Source organism: Tachypleus tridentatus, chromosome 6 (assembly GCF_004210375.1).
Source record: "Tachypleus tridentatus isolate NWPU-2018 chromosome 6, ASM421037v1, whole genome shotgun sequence".
Taxonomy (NCBI): Eukaryota; Metazoa; Arthropoda; class Merostomata; order Xiphosura; family Limulidae; genus Tachypleus; species Tachypleus tridentatus.
The window spans coordinates 104,364,072-104,373,390 of NC_134830.1; the positions used below are offsets into that span (position 1 = coordinate 104,364,072).

General features: G+C 32.0%; 1 long non-coding RNA gene across 1 annotated transcript; it reads left to right on the top strand.

Annotated features, from left to right (window-relative positions):
* Positions 1 to 1,366: 1,366 nt before the first annotated feature.
* LOC143254627 (uncharacterized) lies at positions 1,367 to 5,227 on the top strand. Its single transcript, XR_013030286.1, has 2 exons — positions 1,367 to 1,484; positions 3,962 to 5,227. It is a non-coding gene; the product is annotated as an uncharacterized LOC143254627 (long non-coding RNA).
* The last annotated feature ends 4,092 nt before the right edge of the window (positions 5,228 to 9,319 follow it).

The window sequence follows — 9,319 nt, forward strand, 5'->3', positions numbered from 1 at the left end:
AATGTATTAATATATAATTAAAATTGAACAGTAATGGAATCCTAAAGCTAAATTCAGTTTAAACATACCTTGTATTTTTATTAGAAAAAAAGATTTGAAAGAAACGATATATGACTTTAGAACGTTTATTAATAAACATTTGTTGGTATGTTTTAGCACACAGTTGGGTATTGGGAATCGAAACTCTAGTATCATAAGCTCTGAAGCTTACCACTGAAGTGAACCACGAAAAATTATAATTTTTACCAACAAAATTACATCTCATGACACTTCAAAAAACAACAACTTTTTATTATTCTTTAATCAACTAAAAATACTTATTTTGTTTCTTGTGAAAACAAAGCTATACAATGGGCTGTATGTACTCTGTCATATACGAGGATTTAACCCGATTTTTAACTTTATAAGCCTTCAGATTTACTATTTAGTTATCAGGAAACACTGCCATATTAAGTAAGCTTTAAAGTATTCTAAAAGGGCTTTTTGTTTGTTTGTTGTCAAACATAGAGCTGCATAATGTACTATCTACGATCTGCCACGCATGTATCGAAACCTAACTTTTAACGTTACAAGCACTCAGACTTACCGCAAAATCACTAGGCAGCATTATATAAAGTTTGGTTTGTTTTGAATTTCCCGTAAAGCTACACGAGGGCTATCTGTGCTAGCCCTCCCTAATTTAGCAGTATAAGACTAGTGAAAAGGCAACTACTCATCACCATCCACCACCAATTCTTGGGCTAGACATTTACGAACGAATAGTGGGATTAACCGTCACACTATAACGCCCCCACAGCTGAGAGGTCGAGCATGTTTGGTGTGACGGGAATTCGAACCCACGACCCTCAGATTATTAGTCAAGTGCCTTAACCACCCGGCTATGCCGGGTATTATATAAAACACTCATTTTAAATAAACATTTTATATATACATAGTTGAACAAGAATTAAAGCATTTCATTATCATTTTTCTCTCAGAACTTATTTCATGATATGTGTTATACTACTGACATACTAGAACCATAAAGAATATGTTTTATTTTGTTTACAGTTTTATCGCCTTAAATATTGGTAGTCTGTCTCTTTTTAAGATATGCTGTTGTAATGAATGTGAAAGCACAGAACACTCTAAATATATTTACCAAATACACAGTTTTCATTAATTGTATATAGTAAACATCGTACGTGACACCTGTCTAAAGCAGAAAGGAAAATAACTGCAAGTGAGCTAAAGATAAAACTGAACATTATTACTGAGAGTGTATCGAAGGTAAAAGGTTGAAAGATATCGAAAAATACATGAGTCAACATTAACGTTGTACCTAGAGATATGGAAGCTTGGAAAGGTGTTACTAGAAATGATGTTAGTCGTCACTGTCGTGCTTATAACGGATAGTCGTAATTTTCAATATGCCGCATATTATAAATATTTTACTATAAAAATGTTATCATATTATTCCTTACGACCTCATTGCATTTTATACAGTAAGTAACCTACTTCTAATATCTTTTTTCTTTTCTTTTTTATAGCACAACTGCTTTAATTGTCTTTTGAATATTTTTAAAGCCTGATCAGGTAGTTTTTTACTTACTTCCCCCTCACTGGCATAACAGTATGTCTGTGTACTTACAGCTCTAAAAACCGAGTTTCGATACCGTTGGTAGCAGTGCACAAAGGGTCCTTTGTGTAACTTTCTACTTAATTAAACAAACTTATTTTTCTTGAATGTTTTGTTTGTTTGTTTTCGTAATTTTGCGCAAACCCACTGGAGGCAATCTGCACAAGCCGTTCCTGAGTTAGAAGCGATAAACTAGAGCGAAGGTAGTTAGTTAACATTACCCACTGTTAACTCTTTGGCTGATATTTTACCAATGAAAAGTTGTACTGACCATTACATTATAATGATTCCTCAGCTGAAAGGGCAAACATTGTCGTTGACGGGATTCAAACTTTCGGTCCGCAAAATACGAATTAAGCGCATTAACCGTCAGGCCAATGAAGGCCCTAGCTGTTTTGAATTTAAATATAATTCCTTGTTCATAACATAAAGAAAAAAACATTATCTATACTTCAATTTCTAGGAGCTTGTCTGCTATTTGTAAAAACCTCTCATTAGCTCAGCAGTAAGTCTAAAAGCATATAAAACTAAAACTCTAGTTTTTTTAACTGTGGTAAGCACAGAAAAACCGCTGTGAATCTTTGTGCATAACAGCTAGACAAACATATCTATGAAATTTAAGAAAAAAAATTCAATCTGAAGATATTAATTTCCCAGTTTACACATAAATAGGTAATACCTTTAGGTCACAATGTTTATCATATCCGGATTTTAAAACTAGTATTTACAAATCTGTCTTTCGGTAAAACTGGGTAGTGGAGTGATAGTTTTGGTTATCTTTCACTTATCGATTTAAAAGAATACTACATGCACGTGAAACAGGTATTTACACTTTTGGCGGTGAATTATCTAACGGCTTCATAGAAAAACTGTGTTAAAATATAAGTGGAATACAGGAAATGCTGTGTATATGTTTCTTATGAAGTTAGTAATACTAAGCCTACCTATTAGTTAAGCCAGTTAATCAGTAAAACAACAAAAACATTTTTATTTTATATAGATCGGTCGTTTGTGTGACATTAAATCATATTAAAACTGATTGTAATTTTTTAACAAATCTTTCTTTACTGGACCTACAAGAGTTTACAGTAAGATTATAGTAGCATTTTGTCCTCATATTGGTATAATGCAAACCGCTGCCGAATAGTCAGTCCTCTCTTTAAAACCAGAATTTGTCAGGCATGCAACACGGACAAAGCCTCGATCGTATTTTTGTCAATAATTCATAAGCTATCGATTATTATGGTATATAACGCCTTATGCTAGCGAAGCGTGATGTGTAACCCTGTTTATAAGATACCGTTTCGTTGACATTTACATATATATGTTTGGAAATTTTGTACGCTTATCCATGACGTAGATACATAGCAATGAAGTAATTATCCGCAAATCACCACAGCTTTTCCCTAAATAGAATTTGGAATTACTTCTGATGGAAATACTAGGCATATTGTAACCGTTTTTATTATTAATACAAATCATGAACATTTACACCAATATCTCCAGAGGTACAATTTAGTAATGAAAATGAAAAAAAAACAAAACAGGTTGTCAGGAAAAGATGAAATAATATGTTTTGTTTCATAAGGAATAAAAGGTATATAGGAGCTTTAATATTTTCAGAGTTCCTAATATATATATTTCTTACCATCAAACGCTAGATTAATTTTCTCTTATAGATTTCAATAACAGTGTATTAAAGAATGGTACACCAATCAATAGACTGAGCTGATACAGAAAACCAATAAAACATTTGAAATTATATCATTACAAACTAGTTCTAAAAAAAAGAAAGTAGAAAAAAACAGAGAAAAAACTTATTTAGTTATATATAAAAAAGGTAGACTAAAGTTCATTGAGATCATTGATGAAATTCGTAGGCAGCAGTTGATCTGGGAAGTATAGATAACGCTTTTATTGTACAGTTTATCTGGATAGGATGGTAAAAATGTTCTAGTGATCTTCCATTTGTCTTCATTACATGACTTAGATAAATAGAAGTGTGTAAAAAAGTACACTCAAATGCGTTGGCCTGATGTTTCCAAACAGATTATATTCAGTATATCCTTACAACTATTTATGACATTTGATTAATATTAAAACTATTTTAAGCCATGTTGTTAATACTTCTATAACGGCTGTACTGTTTATAAAGCCAATCCATCTTACAAGAAGCTCCCATTCCTTTACATACGGAAAATAGATATTTAACGTGTTGTGATAAATGATTGCTTGATTGTTAAAATGGTAGACGTAGTCATATTATGATTAATCTTCAAGACAATGTATACGAAAGAGCAAAGATATCACCGAATTAAATAAAAACGTGTGTTTTTCTTATAGCAAAGCCACATCGGGCTATCTGCTGTATCCACTGAGGGGAATCGAACCTCTAATTTTAGCGCTGTAAATCTAAAGATATACAACTGTTCCAGCGTAGGATAATAAAATAAGAGGAAGCTATGACAATAACAACTTAATTAAAGAACCTTTTCCTCTTTGGTCAGATTATAAAATATATCAATCATAAGAGACTGTCGTCGGTAATAATCGAAAAGAAACATGATTACCACGAGGAAAACTACAACTCTCTCCAACCACTGCTCGTACACGGAGGGAAAAGACAGTAAGACAAGGTTGTAACATGCTACGATTGACAGTGTTTCAATTTATGAACTCTTTCGTCAGCAAAAGGACTTCATTTTATTTAACTTATCGTGTGGAGAACATTGGAAAAGCTTTCAATCAGGCCCAAAACCGCTAATCTCAGATGTAAGCAAAAAAGCACGAGCTTAGTGATATTTATATTCTACACGTGGGGACACTAAATGACTGAAAGCATATGAAGTGGTTGCTGTTTCACGTTTCACCATTTTTTGTACTGAAGATAGGGTAAAAGTATGGGGAATATCACATGAAGTATTTGATTCTCCTTTTATTATTCAGACAGTAGAAACTACTATAGATAGAGTTTGTTGTGGGAATCATTCTTGAAGCAGAGGTAGGAGTTTTTGATTTCGGTAAAAGTGGTAGTAAAATTCTTAAAAGTCTGAAGGTACTTAAACATTACTGTCAATAAAGCCTACCCTACATCCTGATGGAAAAGAGCTTCTCTTTCAAGCCAGTAATGCAACAATCCACTATTCTTGTATAGATAAATTTGTTTTGAAGAAGGTTATAATGATCTCATTCATACGACTGAACGTTCCACTCACAACTGTAATCCTCAGCTGACACTCGTGAATTAACACCATAGGTTGTCTGAAGTATTTGGTTTAGTTAGTTTTGAATTTCGCGCAAAGCTACACGAGGGCTATATGCGCTAGCCATACCTAATTTAGTAACGTAAGACTAGAGAGAAAGCAGCTGGTCATCACCACTCACCGCCAACTCTTGGGCTACTTTTTTACCAACGAATAGTGGGATTTACCGTCACATTAGAACGCTCCCACGGCTGAAAGGGAGAGCATGTTTGGTGTTACGGGAATTCGAATCCGCGACCCTCAAATTGCGAGTCGAGTGCCTTAACTATCTAGCCGTGACAGGCCTGTGAAGTATTTGCCACACTGAGTTCAGGATATATATTTCAATAAAATCTGTCCAGTTATATATTATACGGGGGTTCAAGTTTACTATTTATAAATAAAACAGATAAAACGAAACTATGTTTTTTTTTAAATCGCTTATTTAAAATTCGTAGTAAACATAAAAAGAAGAATATTCGTTATTAAGCACTAACAACTTTCTGTTTAATCGTGTTTAAGAAGCTAAAAACGTAATTTCCTTTTTTGTTAGTAGAAAATATTTTATAAATTAAGTTGTATTTTAAATCTACAAAATACTTACACTCTTTACCTTAAAACGACTAAAACTGTTTAAACTTTCCAGACAAAGTACAATTATCACATCTTTTGACAAATGTTCCATCTTAAAACAGCAATAAAAATATTTTGAATTGCTACGTTGTTTTTAGTATTTGTTTGTTAAACTTAACGCAGTGTTACTCGAAGCCTTTTTTTTAATTTTGAAAGTGTTAAGCTAGAAAGAAGGTGGTTAGTTAGCACTATTCACTTGTATTCCTCCGCTGTTATAGCGGTAAGTCTAGGGTTTTACAACGTTAAAATCAGTGGTTCATTTACCCTCGGTTGACACAGAAGATATCCCGATGTGGCTTAGCTAAAAGAAAAAAAACATATTAACTCCTCCTCTATCTCTTGTGCTACTCTTTATCAAAGAATAGTGGGATTTGGTGTCACACAATAACAACGCTTGCACAGCTGAAATGGCGAACTTGTTTGCTGACGGCTTTCGATCACGCGACCTACAGATTGCGAGTTTAGCACTCTAATCACCAGGCCATACAAGACATTACATTTAGTAACACATTTCTCTCACACGTTTACAAATAATTAATTGAATTCTTCTTAGTGACCTAAGAATATTTTATTAACAACAGTAACGAATGCAACAATTTCAGCTTTACAACATCTCTAGGAACAAAATTAATGTTATTTCTGGCAAAGCTATGAGGAGAATAACCTACACTTTACTTATCAAAATAAATATAAAATTGCAAATAAGTTTGGAAATATATTTTAATCTTTAGCCATTTTAATGAAAAACTAAGTGTTCTTCAAAAGTCTAAAAGATATCCATAGTCAGTGGCTAGTCTTGTCAAACTGAGCACTGGGATTTGTCTGTCATTCTTTTAAGGTACCCACACCCAAAAATGCATAGGGGGATTTTCCTGGCGATAATAGAACTTGATTCACGGAATTTTACAATTCGTCATACTAATGGTGGACCACGCTCGGCTAAAATAGAAGTGCATAATATTATATTTTTGGGCGGTCAAAGGTTGTAAATACATTTGAAAAATGTTTTCATATTCATTAAAAACATACTCATAAACATACCAGTTCTTGTTACTAAAAATGTTTCGATAATTAATTACTTTTTGAAGTTATTACTGTAAGTTAGTATGTGTATCAAAGATACCTTGCTCTTAAGTGTACAACACAAAACATTAGTTTTCAATATAATTTATCCTTAAATCTTTATTGTTATCTCTTTGTTTCTCTGCAAAAAGTTTACTTAACATCTATGACAAATATTTCTTTACTTCACTCTTTTCAGTAGCAAGATAAACCATTCACACGCTTATGAACTGTATCGACAATCTGCACTTTTCAACACGAGAAACTTTTTACAAGTTATTCTGCACGTTTTTAAAAGAAGGAAAACATTCCACCAAATATATTTTTCAGTGAGGCGTGATGACAGTTCTGATGTAGACAAGGAATCGCTTTTTGTCTGAAAAGCTAAATATGCTTCAAAATAAAAGAGTATATAAAGAATATATAGTAATAGAATAAATGTCACTATTTCTTGACGTTCGGTATTTAATAGTATATACCCTCTTGTTTGAAAATATTTTGCTTTTTACTATAAGTAATTTCTATACATCACATAGAATAAAAGTAACACCGTCTTTAACTCATATTGTAAGAAACTACGAAATATACATTTAAAATTTCCCTTATTTTCAAAAGTTATTAAAATCCACACAAGCATAAAAATCAAAACATTATTATACTGACTGATCACAGCCTTAATATATATATATATTACTTCGTGAAGGATGCTGAAATACATTTTACTAGCTCTGAGAAGCTAGAAAGAAAAATGCCAACAGTTATTGCTTTACTCGGTATGCAAAATCAATACACACATATGTATAGAAAATCCGTGTGTGTGATTTATATCAGTAGATACACTGCATCTTATGGTTTTAAAACAAATTGTCAAAAACATTTACACTGTAGCAGCTCCTGTGGTGCGAGGAAAAACACTAAAAAAATCTACTAACATCGAAAGACATTTATACTTAAACCTCAACACCTGCACTTAAATATGTTCTGTCTCAGAATGCCTGTACGTTTTTGTTCGTATGTGACAAGCTACTGAGTGGTAAACGAAACGAGATTCATTCATTTTGTCACTTGCTTCTCTCTTCCAATCATCCTGTGAGAGTAAAAGCGTCTTGTAAACTCTCCAGGGAAGAAGTTCGTTGAAGGTGTAAAAAGACAGTGATTAAACTAACAGTTTTAAAACTGTAATTTTTATTTTCGACCAACTTTGTTGAAGTCCGTAAATTTGGTACCTGCTAAATACTAGTAATTCGTTGTGTTGAAAATGTTTAGCATCGTTGTATAGTTAACAGTTACAATTATCATGAAATATATTTTGTCAACTGATTTGTTTCAGACATTTTTACAGACTTTGTATAATGATACACGGTGTTCCTTTGATGATAAATAATTTATTTGGTAAAATAATACTACATTACCATAAGAATTTATTGTCCGTTGGCTGGACAGTTGTAAATTTATATACATATAACGTTAAAATTACGGGTTTGATTCTCATCAGTGGAAACTGTAAATCAAAGGAAGTATTGCTCAAATAATCCAAATGTATTTTTTTTTCATTTTGGATTTCAATAAATAATAAACACCATGAGAAACGAGAGGTATTCTTGTAGTATGGTATAGTATTTTGTTTCCATAGACCTAAAATGTAATGCATTTTTGTAAACAATAATTAGATGTAAAGTGTAATTTAAAATTATACAAAAAACTTTCGAAATGTGCTAAGACTTTGCTTATTTCCAAGTATTATTTTTACGGCTCTTTTCTAACTCTTACTCAATTATAATCAATGGGTTTTCTTCGCTGTCAAATATGTCCAGCTGACAGAATACACTCGAAGGAATGGTGCTTGTTAATCATTTTTGTCATTTCCGATCTTTCGTTCTTGATAAACTTTGCCAACTTATTGATTGAGATTTCTTGTCTTGAACGTCTTTCATATTAGTATATGTCAGTGTTCTCTAAAGAACAAAAAAAAAATTTTATTCACAGCCACAGAACTTAGTGCATCAATATTTAACTTACCTCCTATACCACCCTTGAGTTTAAAGATAAAAACAATGCTCTATTATTATTCGGAGAGAGAATTAAAACAGGCAAACACCGTATAATGTTGTTGATACGCAACTCACTACATACTATACTTTTCATTTTGACATTTCACACAACATAATCGTTAATTGTTCATAATTTTTGAAATATGTCTCTCATTTTTTCTTTTTTAACTTCAATATTCTTTCTTTCCATGTTATGTTTTATTATCTTTTATGCTTCTTTTCTTACTATGCTGAATTGCTCTTTTTAACAATTATGTAAACATGAAACTTTACACACTGTAACTTTTAATGTGATGTATACGCCTTCACAAATTCCTTATAAGATTTTCGCAAGACTTACAGTTATTTTGTTGACAAAAAATCGTATTTTTTGAATTATTGTTTTTATTAAACAGTTGCGTATGAATTTAGTGAGCCACGGTCTGTGTCTGAGTAGAAGGCGATTTTAATATTAACATTAGAAATACTTTTCCATCTCACACCTTTCAAAGTTCCAATAAAATTTTATATTTTGTCAGTTATTTTCTTTCATTTATATTGAACATTAACAAGAAAATAAATTAAGTGTAATAACTATATCTTAATTTTTGAAGCTTAACAACCAATGGCAATGACATTTGTATTAAAGGTTAACAGCATTCAAAAAAGAACGATGTTACATGCCTCGTGCTGCCCTTGTAAATACGCCAACCATCATATATTGTGTTCACATT